This window comes from Anabrus simplex, chromosome 1 (assembly GCF_040414725.1).
Source record: "Anabrus simplex isolate iqAnaSimp1 chromosome 1, ASM4041472v1, whole genome shotgun sequence".
In the NCBI taxonomy this organism is placed as follows: Eukaryota; Metazoa; Arthropoda; class Insecta; order Orthoptera; family Tettigoniidae; genus Anabrus; species Anabrus simplex.
Window position 1 is genome coordinate 736,405,763 of NC_090265.1, and position 24,406 is coordinate 736,430,168.

At 38.5% G+C, this 24,406-nt stretch overlaps 1 protein-coding gene across 2 annotated transcripts in view; it reads left to right on the forward strand.

The window, feature by feature from the left end:
- The first annotated feature begins 1,765 nt into the window (after positions 1 to 1,765).
- Positions 1,766 to 24,406, forward strand: part of LOC136857451 (uncharacterized) — a 74,206-nt gene continuing 51,565 nt past the window's right edge. For both annotated transcript variants that reach the window (XR_010858538.2, XM_068225192.1), the window contains exon 1: positions 1,766 to 2,138. The gene's annotated coding sequence lies outside the window, so the exon portion shown is untranslated. The remainder of the gene's footprint in view (positions 2,139 to 24,406) is intronic.

Here is a 24,406-nt window from a genome sequence, read left to right on the forward strand (position 1 = left end):
ACCCTCCTCAGAATGACGTATCGCTCAAGTCGCTGCAATTAATATTAGAGAAGTTTTGAATTTTTCTCAATGGAATGTTCGCGAAGGTGTAACATTCATATCCAGAATATACCACACCATGCAGGCTACACATGGTGTTAGGCGGCTAGTCTATATTGTCCCTTCAGATACGTCACACACACAGCTGTCGGCGGCTCGCCTGTTCGCTCCTCCGAACGTAAACAAACCAAAATCGCTCTGAACGTCTTGCGTGACGATGAAGTATAATTAATAGCCGAAAAATACGGCATGTACATGACATAACCGGTACAATATATATACGGGTTTGGTGCTGAATGTGTTAATGGGCCCAAATGTACTAGGACCAGAGCAGTTGTTATGACATAGTAGTGCAGCACACAAGAAAAATAGAGAATAAAATCTGGTGCCAAGAGCGGCAAAAAGTAGAGGTTTAAGTTGTCGATGTAATGGTTAAGAGTGGTCACGAGATATAGGCCTATCGGACGTTCATATTGATTCAAGTCAATGTTCATGTGTTATCACCGCTTATAACCGCATCTAAACCTAATAATCTCTGTAATTATATACACTGGAGACACGACAACAACAACAACAACAAAAATAAATTACCTTAGGAACAAATTTTATCATGGAGTTATTTTAAATGCCACCAAATTAATGTTTTATGCGTTGCTATTTTCAGAGTAGAAATACATTTCAAATATATTGTTTTCCATCAGACTGGAGTTTAGCAGTTACAAGTTGAAAATGTTAGGTGCCTATACAGTTCTTTCCGGCACCATGACATCCGAGCACCTGGGATTTATCCAGCCCTGCCATAAGATATAATGTTTTGGTTATTTTTAAAATGTATTTGGGTTGTTGAACCTCTCAAGTCAGCCTGCTCAATTCTCTTCTGATAAAGTGTCCTTTTTGCTTACAGTTAAAATGAAAGATGATGCAGCGGAGTTACAAGCAACTGCAGAAGCAAGGCAGGAGCATCCAGTACCAGTCTAGCCTCAAGATGTTCCTAAAGTGGTCGCGAAGGATCCAGTGGCGCAGACGGAGTCAAAGGAACTAGTGGCGCCAGCCAAGTCTAAGAGCGCAGCACCGGACCAACAGGCAGAGGAGGAGGCAAAGCTCGTGGACCAAGACACCAATCGCAAAGAGGATGAGGAGTTGGCTGAAGCAGAGAAGAGGGCAGAGAATGACGCCGAGAAGAAAGACGCTGAACTTCTACGTAAAATCGAGGAGCACGAAGGGCAACAAATAAAATTGCTTCAAGAGCAGAAACAGATCCTTCAAGCACTGCAAGAGCACAAGAAGGAGATAGAATGGACTAAGAACCTCACAGTAGAACAAGTTAACAAAGTCGTTGGCGGCGATGGTTCAAAGAAAGTCGGTGTTCCTGAACAAGTAGTCCTCGCCAAGGATAGTCAGCAGAAAATTGTTGTCCCAGAGAAAGCTAATGTTCCAGCCATGAACAATACAAATATTGACCAGAAAATTTGCTACCCCCGATAAAATTAAACTTCCTGAACAGAGATTCCTAGCCAAGAAGAGTCCAAATATCCAACAAAATGAAGTTATCCCTGAAAAATTTAAAATTCCAGAGCAGAGTTTGCCAGCTGAAAGCAATCCAAATAATTTACAAAGTGAAGTTATCCCAAGAAAACCTAAAAATCCAGAACAGAGATTCCCAGGCAAAGACAATCCAAATAATTTACAAAGTGAAGTTATCCCAAGAAAACCTAAAAATCCAGAACAGAGATTCCCAGGCAAAGACAATCCAAATATGTCACAAAACAAATTTATCCCAGATAAAGTTAAAACTCCAGAACAGAGATACCCAGTCAAGAACATTCCAAGTATCATTCAACAGCAGAAAGCTCATATTGCTGAACAAGATGGCTTGGTCAAAGATGGTGTGAATATTGCGCAGCAGAAAGCTATCCCGGAGAAAATCCACTTTCCAGTGCAAGAGATAAAGGTTCAGAAGGACGCTCTTCAGAATATTGCTGGGAATGCAGTGGGGAACATGGAGGCAAACAGTCTTGAAACAAATCTTGTGGACAGTGAGAGAGCTTGTCACAAGCAGGACATGCCTTAACTCGCCAAGGTGAAGGAGGGGAAACCAGGTGAGCAGTCTAATGCCACATTACATTTGTCCCTACAGCTAAGACTAATAATCATATTTCCTTATTCAGTTTGATCTCTGTGTTCATGTAACATAAAAACTATCCATTCTGTCCGGCTCCATGGCTAAATGGTTAGTTTGATGGCCTTTGGTCACAGGGGTCTTGGGTTCAATTCCCAGCAGCGTTGGGAATTTTAACCTTAATTGGTTAATTTCGCTGTGTATATGTATGTGTCGTCTTCATTTCATCCTCATCACGAAACGCAGGTCGCCTCCAGGCGTCAATTCAAAAGACCTGCATCTGGCGAGCCGAACCTGTCCTTGGACACTCCCGGCACTAAAAGTCATACGCCATTTCATTTTTTTTTTTTCCACACTGCCAAACACACAACAATTTCAATATAAATTATACACTATAAATCAGGGATTCTCAGGGTGCATGCGCGTGGTGCATGCACTGTGCACGGTGCAAAAGACGACTTGGCTTGGTTGACCAGATTGCAGACCCCACACTCCTCGATGTGGAGCAATAGCACTTACTCTCTCTTTCCTCACGCCTGTCTCTCTCTCTCTCTCCGCCTGTCTCCATCTGCCCCACTTGCGCAGTAGCGCTCCAAATCCGGGCTGGGTTGAGCCGAGTATAGCCGAGTTGAGCCGAGCTTAGCCGAGTAGCTTAGAGACGAAGCGTTGATCCGAGCCATGCCGAGGGGCACCGATGCACAGTGCACGGAGCTCTTGTGCCTCGATCTGCACGCGTGAGATTTTGGGTGTTTGAGAGGCCCTGCTATAAACAAACCTGTAAAAATACGCAATATTACACAAAGAATGATATGTTTCATTCCACAAGAATATCCTCAGATTCTATCAAATCACTTAAAATATCCATATATATCTACAATATTGTTTACGTTGCTTAGACTTGTCAATGATAGAGAGTTAGGTGATAATATGGACAAGTAATAACAGATAACGAATTTACAAGTATTAACACATTCTCTAGACTGCTGATGCTAAGTCTGTTGTCACCAAACACTATTTCAGGACTGTGGTCATGGAGAGGCAAATGGAAATTTTCGGGCATAGCATAGTCTTGGCAGAGAGGGGAGGGTTACCAGAGGAGTAACTAGTGGAACATTGTGGGTTCTTCCTATTGGATGTTATAATCTAGCATACTGTACCATGCGGTCAGGAGGGGGAGCTAGGGATGGAGCAAGTGGAGCATTCTGGAAACTCTCTTCATCACTGGAAGGTAAATAAAGTATGGAATTGAAATAGAGAGTATCTGTTAGATGTTAATATTATGATAAGCCATACACTAAAGGCTGTTAAGCGCTAATTTCAAGAGTAAGTGTTGTCCAGATATTATGTAGGTAGAGCGAAGAGGGGGCATGTAAATTTTGATTGCTTCCTTTATATTCAAATATTCAAGTATGGCTTCATTATTTACAAACTTTGTATTCTTCATCATTTAGCATACTTTCGTGCCATTGGGAGGGTGTATATTGCCCCCTATTTCCTGGGTAGTCTCAGCTGGTGAACGAGAGTCCCAAAGATGGACCCTTCGTTAACTGGCGTCACTAATTTTTAAGGGCAGTTAATAGGACAAGGACTGACGACAATGGAAAAACAAACAATTTAAAAATAAGGTTTGACATTTATTGCTAATAGCACACCTTTGAACAAAAATTAAGCAAAATTTTACAAACAAAATCTTGAGGTCATTATGCATTTTCTTCTCATAAGACAGTTTTATACAATTCTGACTCTCTGGCCCTTCCACATTGAAGCCTGAATTACACTGAAATGTAAATAAAATTCAAAATTAGCCTCCATCTGGCTTGAGGAAAACAAAATTTTTGAGGGTGAACCTCATCTTAACTTCTTTGAACCGTGAACTTAACAGAAACTGGCTCAGGAAAATAGAACATTTTTCTTAGTGAAAATATCTTTGAATGATAATAACGTTGTGAAACTCTCACAAAATAATACTGAAATATTTACATCATAATTTCATTTTAATTATGGATAGATTCCGCTGATATTGCAAAAATTCCTAACAATAAATTTGGATAAATTACATTCTCGGGTATATTTTAATTAATGTAATTTCAAACAATTATACTGATTTAAAACTTCACAAGCGTAATTATAACCTTAAAAAAGCATTCTTTCCATAAAAATCCTGCCAAATGTGATTGAAATTAATTTGTGACATTTAGAAATTAATGTTACACAACACTATGGAAAATTTTACAATATTTAAAAAATATTATAAACATTGTTTATGCGAGGTTGAAATAGATTGGGCCTATTCATTTTTAAATAGCACATCAATGTAGAACTTTACTTAAATATACTATAAAATTCACTAAACATAATTAATTTCCAGAAAATAAATGTGGACAAACAACGTCAAAATAACCTGAACACGTGGTTAGGTTAAAACCACATTTGAATAAATCACAAGAAAAAAATATTCCTAACTACTGCATTCACTCCACATTCACACATATTTTACTTATATTATTTAAAAATGAATTCTAGAATTTAATTTTTATTTCTGAGTTTTGTCCTAATCCTATCAATAGAATAGTCAGATGACAGTATTTGGTAAATAATTAAGTCTGCCAATTAGTAACACATGATTGAATATTTGCAATCAACTTTTAAAAGAAAATAGCAGGATTAATACAATGTCGATCACATACAAATTCAGCAATTTAATACTCAGAAGAACTTCCTCTTTTTTCTTAAGACACCGTCTCCAAGTGGAGGTTGGTGATCCACGTAACTAGCTCTGATCTTAACAGCGCAGAATGGAATGCCACTTCTGAAGTACGGCAGTGCCATGTTTGAAAGTCTTTCAGCCATGAATTTCATCTTTTCCCAGGAGATCTCTTCCCCTGTATCTTTCCTTCGATAATAAGCTGTAATAACTGATACCTCCCACCTCTCGTGATATGTTCTAGGTATTGTGTTTTCCTCTGTTTCATGGTGAGCAGTAGTTCTTTTTGCTTTCTCATCTGACTAAGGACCTCAACATTTGAGATATTCATTACTCAAGATATCCGCAAGAGACTGCGATACAGGTACATTTCAAAGGCATCAATACGTTTTTCTATGACTGGATTCAGAGTCCAGCTTACACATCCATATAGGAGAACTGGTCAACAATTATCATGCACATCATTAAGGTTAAATTCAATGTCACCGGACACGTGATATGTGAGCCACGTTAAATTGTTATTATTGCTAAATGTCATAAATATCAATTAACACGTGCTCAAAATTTGCAGAATGCATGGTAACCCAACCCAACACACATGCTTCTCCAAATAATCCACAAATTAATCCCACAGGATTGCCATTTCCAGGCTCATACTGCAATTCACAACAGAACACACATTAAATATTTCGCAAGAAGAGCAAATATTATTTATCGCTTTATTTTAACCCAGCTTTAAATTTTTTTATTATAATTATAATTATTATAATTATTATTATTATTATTATTATTATTATTATTAGTGGTGATTTTTAGTCCTACCACAAATCTGAATTTAACACTGAATTAGATGACACTATCCTGCATAAATCCAGAGTAATGCATAAGATGAAATGCACACTGAAATACGTCATATAAGACACAACATAAATTTGTCCCACACGAGTTCATAAATTTAGAATTGTTTAATTAAATTTTATTTTATCCAAGAGGTCCATTACTTTTAAACATTACGTTTGAATATTTGCATGGGAATTAGAAATAATCCCGGAAGACATTCAACAGCAAACTACACTAATAGAATCCAAATAACATTCACACTCAACGTAACAACACTGCCATGACACCAGAAGAATGAAGTATGAAAATATTGCAAAATTGCACTGATCTAATATAAAAACTAATACAAATGAAGAGGCACATACTACTTCTGCATAGATGAACAGTAATAATGTTACAAAAGTTTACTTAAATTTGTGATAAGACTCGATCTCTTCCCAGGTGGCTGAATCTGCTCACATGTCGCAGGTCGTCCTGGTCGCTTTCTCCTTCATGTTAGAATGTGCCTACATTTAGTACACATGCCGACAGCAAAAGTCCATTTTCGTAGGTGAATTATTTGCTCCTCTTGAAGATAGGCGTAGATGGTTATTATGAATTGTAGAGGTCCTCTTCTTTCTTGAAGTTCTGATGGTGGCTGAAACTGACACATACAGCTTTAGATATTTATTAAGTATGACCACGTCGAATAAATAGCTTGATGAACACACTTAACTTGAAGCTCACAAAAATCTGCAGCAATAGAGAATCACAATTAAAGAGAGATTTTATGCATTTTTCTCGAACTTATATTCCCTCGGCTGTGGAGGTGTGGCACATTCCTGACGCACATAATTGGTTGTCTTGATGTTCTGTGATAGGCTGTAATTCTTTCCAGAAATTACTGGGCTCTGATTGAGTTTTGACACGCGCAAGTACATGCGGAAGCAACCTTGAAAAATTCCTGGTTGGTCACGTGAATACCATGTGTTTACTGATCGTAAGGCTGGAATAATCAATAGTCTGCACACTCCCCAAAACTGATCAAACCAGTTATCTGAATGAGAACACACCCATTCACAAATAAAACTTCACACTGCACTCCCAATGGAATAATGTTGTTAGCCATTAAGAACGCATAATCTTCTTCTTCTTATCCTACCGCTTTTCCCACACCTGTGGGGTTCGCGGATGCGAACTGCGTCGCACATGTGGATTTAGGTCTGTTTTACGGCCGGATGACTTTCCTGCCGCCAACCCTGTAGGGGGGGATGTATTCACTATTGCGTGTTTCTGTGGTGGTTGGTAGTGTAGTGTGTTGTGTGAGTATGAAGAAGGGAAATCAAACCCGGGACCCTCTGAACTGAAGGCCAGTACACTGACCATTCAGCCAACGAGTCAGACTTTAAGAACACGTAATAAAAATGCTTATTATGAGCCAAATTTGAAGGGTACTATATAGCACATAAGCCTCTCCATCGTTTCCTCTCATCCCACCAAGTTTGTTCGAGTCTTCTCCTCTCTTTACTCTCTTCGACAATCTTGTCTCTCAGTCTTCCACTCATCTACTTGCTGCCAACTCCAATCTAGTGCAGGAAGTAAGAGCAGCATTCTGTAATCTGCTTTTTCCGGTCTGAGGATGTACCAGGGGCAGAAAATCATAGAAGACTTTCAGCACAATACAGGAACAATGTTTTGCTACAGCGAAGTGTTTACCAGTGGAATGAACAGTTCAAAAGGGATTGCACAAGCGTGTAGGACGAGGAAAGATCCGGGCGTCCATCTGCAGCCATAACAGATGCCAATATTGAAAAAGTGTGTGATATGATCCTGAATAACAGATGAGTGACTGTTCTATGAACTTCCACTCCTGGTACTTCGTCAGACCACAAAATACTTATTACTGAACACTGTTCTTTCTTGATGCAAACAGAGTGTGCTGCGGCCATCTTTACGTCACTACAGCGCAAGCTGTACTGATCTGATAATGCTGAAACCTAACACAGATGTAGACAATGGTGCCATCTAGTGGCTAGTGAATACACAACACCATATAGCCAACCTACAGACAATTAGAGCAGAATTGCAGATACTTATTGACTTGTCTTCGTAGTATACATATTGTCCTTGGCTGATACTCGTGTCCGTGTTTTTGTTTCTCGCTTGCAATTCTGTAATTCTTAGTCTACACAATGAAGGTGGAGCTGATGGTTTATCAGAACAATTCCTGCATAAAACATGCAGCCAAACATATTGTATCCAATGGAAGGTGGGGGACGTGGCAGTGTTTGACATGGCTTCTTTCATTGGCGAGTTTCATCTTCCTGCCTTCGACGTTCCTGCTCAAACTGTGCAACTGTAGCTGGGATGGCAGCACGCCAGCGAGGGCGATACATTTTGAGAGTATGCTAAGAATTTGGGTTTATATCTACTCTTCTCATGGTCTGCTTAAGTTGGTCTTCATATCGCTTCAGAGGACCACCACGAGTCCTTTTGCCAGTGCTGAGTTCACCATACAGGATTTGCTGAGGGAGTTTGTTGTCACTCATACGATGGATATGGTCTGCCCATCTAAGCCGATGACCAACGATGGTGGCTATGATACTATTTAGCTTTGGCTTTGTTAGTTAAACATCGTATTTCTAAATATCACTAAAATGAATTTACTTAACTTCTGTAATTTTGTATCCCTATTGATGATTAATAACTAAATATTAGGTTTTTATGATGTTAGTGAGATTTACTTTCTACAGATTTGAGTTCAACATTGAGCACTTCCTTTTAAATAGCCTTGGATTGCCTATGCCACTAATTTCTGCTGGGACTGAGTTCCAGGAACGTATGGTAGTGGTATAAATGAGTTGTTGTACGAGTTACTATGATTAATGGGAATGGACAAGAGGGATCGTGTGGATGACCTTAAGGGAGCTCTATCAGAACGGTACAGGTACCGTATTTAAAGTCCATTTTGCTTGTTTGCAGTACACTGTGGAGAAGGAAAACAGCGTGCTATTTACGTTGTTTGGTCAATCTTACCCATGACAGCTGAGAGAGGAAAGTGCTAATATGAGTTTGGACTGGGATATTTAATATGAATTGAGCACAAGCGTTGTAGTTTCACTGTAGTTGATATGAAAGTGTTTTGCTCATACTATCATAAACTACATCTCTGAAGTCAAATATTGGGAATATTAGACTCTGAACTAAGTTTTCTTGTGTTCCTTAGAAGGAAGTCTCTCATCCTTTTTGCAGAATGTAATGAATAGTTTCCTTTTGGGGATCTTTGACGAATCTCTGTGACATTGTTCCAACCAACTTCGAACATTACTCCAAGGTTCCTTACATGATCACTATGTTTTTGAGATTCCAGTGGGTATAGATGTGTTTTGTATTTTAACATATGATTTACAAGTACCAATTATTATGACCTGTGATTTTGATGGGTTCACTTTCACCATGTCTGCTAGTCCACTCTTTAACGTTTGCTAGGTCTTCGTTTAACTTAGTGATTGAATTATTTAAGTCATTAGGCTTTGCGTGAATGTATAATTGGATTTTATCTGCATAGGTGATTTTTGCAGTTGGTAACATTTCACATAATTCGTTCATATACAATGAGAACGGAAGAGGTAACAATACTCCACCTTGTGCCAAGCCCACCTTAGTGGTTTGCAATGAAGATGTATCGTTTCCCACTGATACACGCTACTGATGACCACTAAGATAGGCAAAAGAGTGACTGAATGGGTGGCTATATTTCTAGAAAATAGAACTTGCAGAATTAGAGTAGGCAAATCTTTATCTGACCCACTAACAATTAACAGGGGAATTCCTCAAGGCAGTATTATTGGACCTTTATGTTTTCTTATATATATATATTAATTATATGAGTAAAAAAGTGGAATCAGCGGGCGAGTTTGCCGTGCAAGATTGTGGATTTGAACCCCACTGTCAGCAGCTCTGAAGATGGCTTTTTGTGGTTTTCCATTTTCACACCAGGCAAATACTGGGGCTGTACCTTATTTAAGGCCACAGCTGATTCCTTCCCACTCCTAGGCCTTTCCCATCCCATCATCACCATAAGACATATCTGTGTTGGTGTGACGTAAAACCAATTGTAATATATATATATAATCAGAGACAAGGCTTTTTGAGGATGCTGTTATTTTGTCTACAGTAATAAATAAGTTACAAGATTGTGAGCAACTGTAAAATGACCTTGATAACATTGTGAGGTAGATAGTAGGCAATGGTATGATGATAAACGGCTTAAAAGTCGCGTTAAGAGTTTCACAAATAGGAAAATTCCTCCCAATTATAATTACTGCATTGATGGGGTGAAGGTTCCTTCCGGGGATCATTGTAAGTACATACGTTTTAATATAAGGAAAGATCTTCATTGAGGTAATCACATAAATGGGGTTCTAAATAAAGGATACACATACTTGCACGTGGTTAAAAGGGCATTTAGGGGTTGTAGTAACAATGCTGGCATAGGGACGTGGTGACTCCATCACCCAGTGGGTAACAACTGCAATTAGCCTCCCGAGTATTGGCGGGTAAACCATAAACCTTACTGACATGGGGCAATGCATGTCAAGCACTGACCAGCTAGTCCATAACAAAATATTAATGCAAAGATCCATGATAGGCCTAGCAAGCCAGTGGTAGCGTATTAACATCGCTTTCAACAATCAAGCGAGCCTCGGATGAATGTAAAACCACTACTGAAAATGACAAGGCCTTTGTGCAGATATGTCAGGTTTGACGGCCAAAACTGCTCTGATGATAGACATCCCTGTTCACAGAAACGTACTGATAATGGGACTATGTGAAATAAGAAAGAAAAAGGGTGTGGTAATAAGGTGCTGGAGAGGGGATATAAAATGTGTTGGTCAGGAAGAGACAAAAGAAAAAATGGTGTTGCAATAATATTGGCTAAAGTACTGGCCAACAACGTACTCAATGTGGGTTATGTTTGTGACAGAATAATTAAACTTCAGTTGATGATGGAAGGAAATATCCTTGAAATAATCCATGTTTATGCTCCTCAAATAGGTTGTGAAATAGATGAAAAGGAAGAGTTCTTCACTAAACTGGAGGATGATGTAACATCAAACAAGACTGTGATTATAGGAGACTATAAGAGACTTCAATGCTAGTTGAGAATGATAGAGGAGGATATGAAACAGTTATAGGAAGCCACGGAGAAGATCACAGAATGATGAAGAGGAGATGTTATTAGACATGTGTCTGAGAAATACTGTATAATCCTGAATACCACCCGCCACCGAATAAGACCCATACCCTAAATTTGAGACGGCAAAATACAGAAAGAAAAAAAATCAAATAACTTACATATCTATTTAATTTTCTTCGAATATACCACAAATATAAATTCAGGCGGCTAACAATTAATAAAATCATTACAAAAAATCTTAAATAGAATCGGCCCAATACTCAGATCATTCACAATTCACCGTCATCATCTGAAGTTTCACCATAGGAACTTTCGTCACTGGCATCTTTCCACAAATAGCTGTCCTCACTAACATCCACTGAATTTGAAATTATCTTGGACACTAGATTATTGGGAATGCGCGCCCATGCGGTCTTGATCCAGCTGCATATTAGTCCCACTTGAGGCCTCTTCAGTTGTCCGGTTCTTGTTAGCGCGTGGTCACCATCAGACGTCCATTTGGTGTATAACTGTTTCTTTGCAGTTTTGAAAGGCCGGTTCATGCACTCGTCCAACGCCTGTATGATACAAGTGAGTTCTCCGGGAATTATTGCAATATCATTTTTTTTTTCTTTCCTCATCATATCTTTTACGGCATCAGTTGTATGTCCTCAGTAACTGTCCAACACAAGCATGTTTCGTTTTTGTAACAAAGCTCCCGGGCGACGTTGCCAAACACACTTCACATAGTCCTCAACTAACGCACTGTCCATCCAGCCGGACTCATGTGTTCTAACAATAACACCGGACAGCAAGTTTCCTTTTGGAAGTGTTTTCCTGTTTTCCTTTTCAGAACCACATATGGAGGGAGAATGGTTCCATCCGCTAATACGCACAACATTACTGTGCAACGTTGCTTTTCTTTACCACCTGTTCTGATGGTTACACTTTTAGAACGCTTTGTATCCACTGTACTTTCCAATGGCATTTCAAAATAGACAGGTGTCTGGTCAGCATTCCCAATTTACGACAGCAAATAAGAATTTTGCTTCCTTAAACGACTAATGTGACACTGAAATGCTGTCAATTTTTCTTCATACGCCTCAGGGAGACTTTGTGAAATAGACTCGGAATGCACAATCCCTTTATCCGATAAAGGTTTTGGACCCATCCACGGCTTGCAGTAAAAACCCTGTGTTTTGAGTTCTTTCGAGATCTCTAGTGCTTTCAGTTGACACATTTCACTAGAAATACCATATCCTAACTCACGTTTTCTATCACAAATTTGTGGAGTTGTTCTTCAATTTCTCGAAACCCTGTGCTCCGCCCACGGAATGCTCTGCGATTGCCATTACTTTTTAGAAGATGTTCCTTCTTCCGAACATCACAAAAACACGATTCATCAATATCATGCTTTCTGCCAACAGCATGATTTCCTTATATTTCAACTTCACTTACAACTTTAAGTTTCTCACGCACAGCATATGACCGCAGATGCCGTTTTGAATCCATCGCTTTCTATGAAGACAGCACTTTCGCGGGACAGATACGGAACTCGAATGTGAGCGGAGTAGACTTCCATAGCCAACAGTCTCGACTTTCGCAAAGTAGGGTATCCCACAAGATCAGCTATTCGTGCACCCAGCATGCCAGCAACACTTGTGAAACAAATGACGATCAAGCATCCGCAGCAGCGGCTTTCATATTTACTCCATATTTACCCATATTCTTTGATTTATCGTATTTCTTTACCTTACATGTCACTGTAACCTTATTGAGAAAAAATCAATCTTCTTTTCTAGAACACAACTAAAACACAATAAGTCCTGAATGCCCGTTTACATACGGTATATTGAGTATGTAACCATATTCAAATCTATTTCAATAGGTACTCCATGTAAACGTAGTAAATATTTACAAGACTGAACGGCTTGTATACGACCCGCACCGAAGATTTAGAACCAATATTTTGGGGGAAAAATAATGGATGGCATTCGGGATTATGCCATAAATGGATCATTTGTAATGGACAGTGTAAGAAAAGAGATAATCACAAGTTTTCCAGATACAGTTGGAACTTGCAACAGAAATCCATAATTGATTAAATAATAATAACGGAGGAAATCAGAAGTTGCTTGACAGATGTGAAGCCCATACCAAGCATTAATCTTGATGGTGACCACGGACTATTGGTGGGGACATTGTTGAAATTCAGAAGGGGTAAATATTGGGGGGAAGAGACAGGCAAAAATCAAATGCTGGAAACTAAAAGATAGAGAAATCCAAGAGATATATAGAGAAAAGATTAATACTCAACTTCCTAAAGATGAGAGGAAGAATTTTGAGGAAGGATGGAAAAGGTTCAAACAGGCTGTAGTCAAAGCAGCAGAAGAAACCTGTGGAAGGACTTCAACAAATGTCAGACACAAAGAAACTCCATGGTGGAATGAGAGAATTGCAGATGCAGTCAAGAAGAAGAATAATGCATGGAGAGAATGGTTCAGAAACAGAACGGAACATAATAGAGACAAATGGAAACGACTAAGCGGAGCAGCAAGGAAAATGATAGCATTGGCGAAAAAGATGTCCTGGGAAAAATTTACAAAGGAGATAGAGGAGAATGACAAGAAAATATTATACCACATATTAGGTAAGAGAAGGAAGCAAACAGAAAATACATCAAAAGTCATCAACAAAGATGGAAAACCTGTGTGGGAAGAAAAAGTTTTGAAAGTATGGAAAGAATACTTCCAAAATCTATATGAAGGACGAAATGAAACAAATGAGCCCAAGGAAATAGATGAAGATAAAATAAATATCACCATTACAGTGGAAGGGATGAATAAATGATCCGATGAAATAGGGAGAGAAGATCTACAAATGCTTGATGCAGAAAAAGCTGTATAAGAAATGAAAAATGGACAAGCTCCTGGAATAGATGACATCACAGTGGAAATGATCAAAGCTGCAGGACCTATTGGAATGCAGTGGCTGTATAAAATAATGAAGATCGTATGGACTGATTGAGAGAATCCTGATGATTGGACAAGGGCAATTATTGTACCTATTTTTAAAAAAGGTAATAAGGCACTTTGTGAGAACTACAGAGGAATAGCTTCACTGTGTCACAAAAAGTCAAGAACAAGACAGATTCAAAATTAGGAGAACAACAACAAAGATTTAAGTCTGGAAGATCAACTATTGATGCCATATTTACAGCTAGAGAAGTAGTAGAAAAGAAATGGGAATTTGGGAAAGACATCGCACTTGCATTCATAGATATACAAAAGGCTTATGACATGGTTAGAAGAGAAGAGGTATGGCAAGGGATTAATAGAATGGAATTGTCAAGAGAAATGCAATTCAGAAATAGAAACATGTATAACAAATGTCTGAACTGTGTTATAATAGATGGCAAAAAAATCAGAATGGTTTAGAAGAGACAGAGAAGTTTGACAAAGAAGTATACTTTCACCAGTGCTCTTTAATATAGTGATGGGCAACATTATGAGGAAAGTTTGCGTAGGGTCAACAGCAAATGATATGAAAGTCATAGCATATGTAATGATGTAATGATACAGGAAGAAAATGAACAAAAATTGGAAGAACAATTAAATACCTGGCAGAGGACAATTGAAGAAGCAGGCATGGACGTAAGTTTAACAAAAAGTGAGATAATGAAAATCAGTAGAGAAAGAAAAAAAGAAATATGTTAGGTGTAATGGAAAAATTCTTAAAGAAGTAAATGCTGTTAAATACCTAGGAAGTAAGAAAACTGGGAAAGGAAACATCAAGGAAGGAATTTTTGAGAGGATAGGAAATTGCTCAAAATGTTATTACTGTGTACCTTTCAAAGCAAAAGTCATGATATATAAATCGTATTATTTGCCAATATTGACCTATAGAGCAGAATGTTGGACTTGAACAAAAAAAGATCTGAGTAAATTACAAGTGACAGAGATGCGCTTTCTGCAAGGGATCTTGGGTAAAACAAGGAGGGACAAGATAAGAAATGAAACCATACAAAGCACGCTACAGATCAACCCTCTGAAAGAAACTATGGAGAGAGAAGTAGGCAGAAATGGTTCGGCCATATCAAAAGAATGGGACAAGAAAGATTACTAAGAGCTCTGGAATGGACACAATCTGGAAGAAGACCAATTGGAAGAACACAAACAAGATGGAGGTATCAGGTGGAGGATGACGTCAATTGTAGAGGACTACAGTGGCAGACAGTGATGAAAGATAAAATGTGGGAAAAAAGGGAAGATTGGAAGAGGCTCTGTGAATAACCTGCATAAGCAGAAACATATGAAGGAGAAAAAGAAGAAGAAGAAGAAGAAGAAGAAGAAGAAGAAGAAGAATAGTAAGGATGTAAAGCAGAGTGCATGTAAGTCTCTGGTAAGACCCCAACTAAAGTTTGGTTCCAGTGTATGGGACTCTCACCAGGATTAATTGATTCAAGAACTGGAAAAAATCTGAAGAAAAGCAACTCGATTTGTTCTGGGAGTTTTCCGACAAAAGAGTAGTGTTAATAAAATGTTGCACTGGGAAGACTTGGGAGAAAGATGATGAGCTGTTTGACTATGTGGTATGTTCCAGCTGTCAGTGGAGAGAAGGTGTGGAATGAAATTAGTAGACAAATAAGTTTGAGTGGTGTCTTTAAAAGTAAGAAAGATCACAATATGAAGATAAAGTTGGAAATCACTGGGTCAGTTGGCCAAGCGGTTAGGGGCGCACGGCTGTGAGCTAGCATCCGGGAGGTAGTGGGTTCGAATCCCACTGTCGGCAGCCCTGAAGATGGTTTTCTGTGATTCCCATTTTCACACCATTTCCTTAGAACTCCTAAGCCTTTCCTGTCCCATTGTTGCAATAAGACCTATTTGTGTCGGTGTAACGTAAAGCCACTAGCAAAAAAACAAAAAACATAAAAACAAATAAAAAAAAAAGCAGTTGTAATACAAGAGGACAAATTGAGGCAAATATTCTTTTATAAGAAGGGGAGTTAGGGATTGGATTAATGTACCAAGGGTGATGTTCAATAAATTTCCAATTTCTTTGCAATCATTTAAGAAAAGGCGAGGAAAACAACGGATAGGGAATCTGCCACCTTGTCAACTGCCCTAAATGCAGATCAGTGGTGATTGATTGTCTGATAAAGAATTGTACCCAGGATGAAGTGCTGTAAGAAAATTTCAGCTTCTTGAGTTTAGCGAGTAATATATCTCTGTCTACACAGTCACCTTTGTTTAGTATTTCCCATCACTTTCTTTGTTTTCTTGTAAACCGTATTCTGCTTCTCAAGAATCTCATTTCACTCACCTGCACTCTACTAATACCTCTTCTTTCATTTCATTTTCTGTAAGTTAATTCTGTTCTCCTTTATCTGTGTATTATCCCGTGTCATATAGAGGTGGTGGTGGTGGCAGCAACAGCTTTTGTTTTAAGAGGAAACACAATTTGGTAATCATCCTCTCTGAACAAAATACATGGAAATAAAAATAAAATAAAATCTTTTATTCAATAGGGAATTTGAAAATGAATTAAAAGGTTTTCTTATTGAGCTGAAACAGTCACTAAAGCATCAAAAGGGAGCGTAAATTCTTTGAGTAACAGAACGCTTGAAATGTATATACTCGTGATTATTTGACTCGCATGCATAAAGAGAATGAAGAGATCAGCAATATTCTTGTCATTGGCTAGTAAGCGTTCGAGTGTCTTCTGCAGATTGAAAGAAATCGGCTTCATTTCCAGGACCAAATCTTAGTTTTACATTAAATCCACCTGTATGTTACTATATACTTGCTTTAAGCAAATTAATTATTTGTAACAGGTTTCATTCCTAGGAACGTCTTCAGCTACATTACGTTGCTTTTGCATGTTATTAATCTCATTCCATATTGAAGGTTATCATTTTACAAATAAAAAGAATTTATAAGATTCTCCTTTTCAATACAAAACAAACCGTCTGTTAGATGGGACAATGTCTATACATGTTTCAGCCTAATCTCAAGGCCATCTTCATCAAGGCCATTACATTACATAAACAAATTAAAAATATTGATAAAGTAAAATACAATGATCATGATTGTTAAAGTAAAAGACATATTGATGTAAAAAATCTCTTTTCTGAAAGGCCGTTTTGATTGACAGTAAAACTTGCTGATTCTTTAAAATGAAACACTGTGTTGTACAACGTAGTGATACCGTCAATATTGTGGTTAATAAGTATGCAACATCTGTAATGGAAACAAAGAGAGTATGAGTGGATGAAAACAAATCAAAATATTCTGCGAAAGTAAGGCTCAGTGGCCTTACTTATTAAAAACCTGTCGTCTCAAGTGGTATGACCTTGACATCTCAAGTCACATTGACACTAAGCTTGCATTTAGCTTTCAGTGTGCCCGTGCTGATATGGTTGGGTGGGGAAGTGGAGGAGGGGGGACGAACAATGTGGGGTAAGGTAAGTTACGGGAGCGGGATATTGAGGAAAGGGCAGGTCTTGTTCTGGAATGTCGCTAGAGAAACTCGTTTTTATTCATAAATTGCTGACTGATGAGAGGGACAAAGGTTTCCAATAATATATATCTCTTCTCGTTAATTTCATTTAGGTTGTGTGAGGAATTGTTATATTGGTCAATATCGATATAAATATTCTTCAATATATTGAGTAAGGGACCTTTCTGTTCATAACGTAAGATCTTTAAATCCTGGTCAACTGTTGTGTACTTATGATTTTGCTCCCTACAATGTTCGCTCATGGCTGCGTAGTGGTTATACTTCAAGGCGTTAAGATGTTCGGTGTAACTTATATTAAAACTACGGCCTGTTTGTCCTACGCATGTTGAAAACCAAGACTGGCACTTTAATTTGTATATCCCTGAGTTTGTGAATTTGTTGTTGCCATTGATGGTATGAGAATTAAAAATTGTTTTGGCATTGGTGTGAATGTTCTTGAAAGCTATTTTTTAATCAGTGAGGAAACGATACCGAAGGTGAACGATCGCACGCGTATAATCGCTTGTGACAACGGATGCGTCAGTGGTAGGGCTCTCACTGTAACCAAAGGATAATATACAGTTTAATATAGGAATTTTGAAAGGACAGCAAAATTTGTCATGATAACGGGGCTCTCGTTAATTGCTGTACTCACTATAGCGGACTTCTTTACTAAAATAAGTGGGGAGGTTTGACTTGGGCAGTGTAATGGGAAGGGAAGATATATTTACTTATGTTCTAACCTATCTTAATACAATTTTCTATTCACTTAAATGGATGTTAAAAATTAGTTTGTATACAGCACTCTTGTTTATATATGATGTGTGTGTTTTTTCTTAGTTGTTCATTTTAAAAATGTTTTTGAAAAGCACCATTTCGTGTCGATGTTACGTCTTAATTAAAAAAACTGTTCCTTCAGCTGCTCTTATTTTCTGATGTGCGTATTGTCATTCCGTTTAACTTGGTGAAAAACGGTCTCTTGAATTTTTAAAAATTAAGGGATCCTCTGAAGCTGAATGCTGTCTTATTGATGTTAAGAAAAATAATGTAGCCACACAGATGCACACGAGTAGCTGCCAGTTGGTACAATTAATTTTATTCACATGAAAATGAAAACCTACAACCTGTTTTTCAGTCATTGACCGGGTCAGGGATGTAATGAATGAAGCAGATATAGGCTATTAGTACGATGGGGTCGCCACTCCTAAAGTGATTTTAATTAATGAATGATAGATGCTATGAAGTGAGAATGGAAAGTGTTGCTGGAATGAAAGATGGCAGGGAAAACCGGAGTACCCGGAGAAAATCCTATCCCGGTCCGCTTAGTCCAGCACAAATCTCAAATGGAGTGACCGCGATTTGAACCACGGTATCCCGAGGTGAGAGGCCGACGCGTTGCCGTCTGAGCCATGAGGCTTTTATTCACATATATATACAAAATAATACACACATAACCTTAATCACAGTATCACAACAAACACCTCACTTCAAGAATATAATCAATCAATCAATCAATCAATCAATCAATAAATCACTACTGATCTGCATTTAGGGCAGTCGCCCAGGTGGCAGATTCCCTATCTGAACACAAATTCCATCTGCTGCACATCGTCGGAATCTCAAAGATATTCTCATTGCAATAGCTTTGCTCTAAGTATTTATCCTCCTTGCTTGGCCCAACTACTGGGTAAAAACAAAAGAATGACACTAACCACTGTTTGTTTTCACTATGGGTTCCTCATTGCACGGTGTTTTGTGTTCTTTGCTAAATGATTACAATGAAAGGGAAAAGTATTGTGATCATGATTTATTGAGTGAAAGTGAGAGTTCAATGAACCTAGTGATGAAGAAAATATTAATTGCGGGGAAGACGACAGTGTTATTCTCGGTATCGTTTTACCGACAACAGCTTGTGGTGATGGGATTTCACACTTGGATACTGTAAATACCACCAAATTTGCAAATTCTGTTCCTATCCCTGATAAACTACAATTTACTGGGCAAGCAGGTTTAAAAATATACAAGGTTTTCTGAAAATGAATATCGGAGATTTAAGGCTCTATAGTGTTTATTACATTGAACTTACATTTGCAAATAATACGTCAAGTGAAAGAGAAACTCAAACAGTTTGTCCTACAAGTGTTCAATGTTGCACCCGCTCATGTAGCGGTCAGTGCCAAGTTATCCCGGTTGCTCTCTATTTCTTCTCAGGGTATCCAATTCCGCTCATAAAATCTGTGATTTTATATATGATTATTTTACGTGGTTTCGAAAGAGAAATTGGTCACTGGGATACGCTTCACGGGAGTATCTATACGCACAAGAACGAACCTATGACCGATAACTTCAAAGGGATATCGCTTTTCGTTTATAGAACTTATCAATTGCTTACATCTAGAAGACTTATTGACTAACTTACAACTAGACGTTACCCGAACAGAAATTAAAACACAGTCACTTACTAAAGAAAAAATATATAAGATTATTTATTGACTAAAATAATGTTCGAGATATAGTGAAATCTGGGTAGTATTAATTCTGTATTATTTAATCATTTGAAAAACTAGAGTCAGCGCTGGCTCAAATAAAATAAAATAATGAAAGCTTTTAAAAAAAAATGCTAACATTCTCTCATTACTAAAGTTCAAATTCCAATTAATACATATCTGGATATTCGTAGCCATGTTCCGAAAGTATTACATTTTCTCCAATAATATTCGCGATCACTGAGCATTCATGGCATCAAATAAAATTTACATATTGTAAATACTGCTCTGTTAATTATTAAAATTATCCTCACAACATATAAGACATCATACTGTGGAAAAATGAATGATTTGTTAACTTGAAAACGTAATAAAATTACATAGGAAAAAGTTAAATTGTAAACGCAAATCTGCTCATATTTTCACGTAATTATTTCCCAAATATACTCTCTTGTGAGTAATGGGAGTGTGATGCGTCGTTGTAATCCATCTTGCAACAATAACATAAGGACTCGGCAAGTTTGAGTCCTCTAGCCTCTCACACTCCAACTCCAAGCACGTAACCTACAAGAGGTGTCCCCGTTAAGCCGAGCAACCCAGCGGAAGGTTCGGGTAACCAATCCCAGCGGAAAGCTGGGTCGGCGAGCCGATCAGTGCGGGAGGATCACCAATCCGTCAATGAAGCAGGCGTGGTGATTATGCTTCACATCCTTTAAGTCAAAAGACAATGAGTGACATTAAGGTGAAATTCCTACATTCCGGAGGTAAAATAGCCCCACAATCGGATCTCCGGGTGGGTGCTACTTTGATGTCCCGTGAAAGAGAAACAACCACAGGAAAAATCCAAACCTACCAGCTCTGCACGTACAACTGTCGTTCTCTATTAAGCAATGACAGATTAGAAGAGCTCGAAGATGAACTTGGAAAGATCAACTGGAGCGTAATCGGTCTATCTGAAGTACGCCGTAAAGGAGAAGGGTGTTACCTTTTGAATTCTGGTAATTTGTTCTATTACTGTAGTGAACCAGAAGGAGGGCTTAATGGAGTAGGATTCCTAATCAACCGACATCTCGTGAACAAGGTCTCTGTATTAGAAGGTACTTCAAGTAGAATTGCGCGATTAGTTCTAAAACTCTCTAAGAGATACAAAATGCACATTGTGCAAGCATATGCGCCCACATCAAGCCACTCTGACGAGGAGTTAGAATTCTTTTATGAGAGTCTACATGAAACCTGTGAGAAGGGGAGTGACTGTCACTTTCAAATAGTAATGGGAGACTTCAATGCGAAGGTTGGAACCTGTAAGACTGGTGAAACTGTTATTGGAAACTATGGGATAGACGAGAGAAATGAGAGAGGGGAGAGATTGGTCCAGTTTGCCGAGTACACCAACATGCGTATAATGAACACATTCTTTAAGAAACACCCAGGGCGTAAATGGACATGGAGAAGTCCCAATTTTGAATTCACCAACGAGATCGATTTTGTTCTCTGCAACATCCCTCAAATTATTAAAGATGTATCAGTCCTCAACAGATTCAATACTGGTAGTGACCACCGACTAGTAAGGGCTAGAGCCGAATTAAACATTAGGGAACATCGACTTAAACTAGTGCGGGAGAAAAAGAAACAAATAAATCTTAAACATCTAGAAGAAAATAAAGAGAAATTCCATCAAGCCCTTCAACAAAGCCTACATGACACAACTGGTGAAAATCTGGCAAAAATGCTAATGGATACGGCTGAAGTAATTGGAGGGTTGAAAAAGAATAACACTCGTGATAAGAAACTCAGTGACGATACCAGGAACCTGCTAAAGAGGAGGAGAGAAATGAAAATTCAGTCTGACTGTGACAAAATACAGTACTCTGAGCTGTGCAAAACTATAAGAAAGAGAATTAAAGCCGACTTAAAGAAATTCAACAAAGATACTCTGAGAACTTGCTTATCTGAAAAAACAAGTTTGAAGTCTGCTAAAAGGAAGCTACAGATCGGGAAGAAGCAATTAATTGCATTAGATGGGGACAACGGACGAATTACTGATAGGGAAGAACTTCTTGAGTTCATCAGGAACTTTTATAGCAAGTTGTACGAGAAGGCTGATGATAACCTGTCCTTGCCTGACTTATCCAACATTTCCCAAGTCCCGGAAGTTCTCCCATCTGAGATCAGACATGCTATAAACAGTATGAAAAAAGAATCAGTCGCAGGTAGCGATAACCTTTCAGTTAGCGTTCTCAAACTTGCTGGTGATGAAACTTTAAGCCACTTGGCAAAAATATTCACGTCTTGCCTACACAATGCATTCATCCCTCCATCTTGGAACAGAGCAATGATAATTCTCCTGCACAAAAAAGGGAATATACATGACATCAGAAACTATCGTCCTATTAGCTTGCTTTCTGTCCTTTACAAGGTTTTCACCAAGGTACTGACAAATAGAATCAGTTCAACGCTTGATTTTGCCCAACCAATTGAACAAGCAGGTTTCCGCCGAGGTTTTGGAACAATCGACCATATACTCACCCTTCGTGAAGTTATCAGCAGAAGTAATGAATATCAAATGCCGCTCTGTCTAGCATTTGTGGACTTTGAAAAGGCTTTTGACTCGGTGAGCCACGCTGCTGTTATGCAAGCCTTAGCTGAACACGGCGTCGATGCTGCCTACATAAGAGTTCTCCAGCATATCTACGAAACCTCTTCAGCCTTCGTGAACATCAATGTGCCAACCACGGATTTTCCCATTCAAAGAGGTGTTAAGCAAGGCGACCCCATATCTCCCAAGCTGTTCTCAGCCGTATTAGAAATGGCCATGTCAAAAATCAACTGGCAAAGCACAGGAATCAAAATCAATAGGAAAAGGCTGAACAATTTAAGGTTTGCAGATGACATTACACTTTTGGCCAACGACATCGATGAACTACAAACTCTAATAAATGATCTTGTCTCAGCCTGTCAAAAAGTGGGACTATCCATGAACCTTTCTAAAACCAAAGTAATGCTTAACAAGTGGGCCCCAGCAGGAAAGCTGCATGTGGGAAACACCACTTTACAACAGGTCAATGAATTTGTCTATCTTGGGCAACTTGTAAACATGAAAGGGGACTTAAGACCGGAAATCTTCCGACGTATCAAACTAGGATGGCAAGCCTACGGAAGAAATTCTTCAGTCTTCAAATCCAACATGCCACCCCACCTAAAGAAGATAGTCTTTGACCAGAGTGTTCTCCCCGTACTGACTTACGGTTGTGAAACCTGGACATTGAGCGAGTTTGTTAAGCAAAAACTCAGAACAATCCAAAGAGCTATGGAACGGTTCATGCTAGGCTTGACGAAGAAAGACAGGAAGAGAGCAGATTACATCAGGTCAGTCACGAAGGTCAGTGACATTTTAGAAAGGGTATTTACCCTAAAATGGCAGTGGGCAGGCCATGTTGCTCGGAGAACTGATGGTAGGTGGACAAAGCTTGTGCTTGAGTGGTGTCCGAAAGATCATCTCAGACCAAGGGGAAGACCACCGGACAGATGGGATAAAGACATCCGGAAGATTACTGGGATCAATTGGCAGAACATCGCTCAAGACCGTCCCAGATGGAGAGACCTCATGAAAACCTACCTTGCTTTGGACTTAAAGAGGCCACATCGTAAAAATGATTGAATATGGCTGATAGTGATAGTGATAGTGATAGTGATAGTGAGTATTAAACTGTAAAAGTGTCCTCCAACTTTCCATTCATAAGTTTTAGTCTTTCATAGATTATATTCATTCATAGATCTGAACTCTGACTATTTGGTCACATATTTTGAGTACGCACAAGTAACAAACTTACGAGCTAAGGCAATACCTCCCTAAAGCCTACGACATATGGCTCCTAACTAACCATAGTAATATACTTCATATTTAAAATTCCCGAATTGAAATAATTATTGTATGAAAAGAAATAAATATCTAACTATTTATTCAAGTAGTTTCTGATCTACACACTCCTCTATTATTGGCTCAATGTACTCTTGCGATCTGCACTGTCTCAATACTTCATATATATACGTGCTACTGAACTTGTATGGATAGTATAGAATTAAATTATTTCGTATTATCCCGTAACGTCACCGCACCACGAAATATTAGATGTATACTCAGTCATGAGTCTATTGAATCGTATATTAAACACTCTCTCATACGCAGTACCTGTTATTCACCAAAGTCAGACATAAATATAACTGTCACGATACACAATTCTACGTAATACATGTTTATCTTACCTTAGAATGGTCATCTGCGCGTTATTCTCTCCTTGTCATATACTTTCAAATACGGCACAGAAACTCACCTCGTATTTCTAATATACCATTATCACGTCGAATAGCAATTCTTACACTTCCCGTAGAACATAAACAAACCTCTATACTTTAACCATTCATCAATATACTCCAATAAATAAACACATATCAACACTATTCCAAAGACACTTTAACATAATACCGGCTTCCATATGGCCGTATGCATATAGCCATTACTCCCAAAACTATATGCTAAATATTCTAGAATTGCTTTGTAAAAG